The sequence below is a fragment of the Myotis brandtii genome, unplaced genomic scaffold (assembly GCF_000412655.1).
Source record: "Myotis brandtii unplaced genomic scaffold, ASM41265v1 scaffold409, whole genome shotgun sequence".
Classification (NCBI taxonomy): Eukaryota; Metazoa; Chordata; class Mammalia; order Chiroptera; family Vespertilionidae; genus Myotis; species Myotis brandtii.
In genome coordinates, this window is record NW_005365723.1 from 855,799 (window position 1) to 856,159 (window position 361).

At 61.2% G+C, this 361-nt stretch overlaps 1 protein-coding gene across 1 annotated transcript in view; it reads left to right on the forward strand.

Annotated features, from left to right (window-relative positions):
• Nucleotides 1–361, forward strand: part of LOC106727333 (cytosolic carboxypeptidase 4-like) — a 128,355-nt gene that overhangs the window by 44,881 nt on the left and 83,113 nt on the right. The window lies entirely within an intron of this gene.

A 361-nucleotide genomic window follows, 5' to 3' on the forward strand; every position in this document is an offset into this window, starting at 1 on the left:
GCTCCCCGAGGCGAGTGGCCGTGGGACTCAGGCGCTAGTGTGGAGGGAAAGGGCTGGGATCCATCACTTCTCCCTGCAGCTCTATCAGCTGCATGAGCAGCTGGAGACGGGCTGTTCCCGCCGCCCTCCCCACCGCCCTGCGAGAGGAGCATAAATAAGGGAACGTTGTGGCAGGATAGACCTTTCTGGAACGTGCTAGGCAAACGGACAGAGGGCTCCTTGCTGACTTCCATTCAACCCCGAAAAGACCTGGGATTCGCCAGCGTCAAAGCTCACGGCGTCGGCTCCCACTCCCTTCCTGGGACGGCCCCGGAGACGCTTGGCACCGACACACGCCTGTGCTTGTAGAAATCTGTGAGCT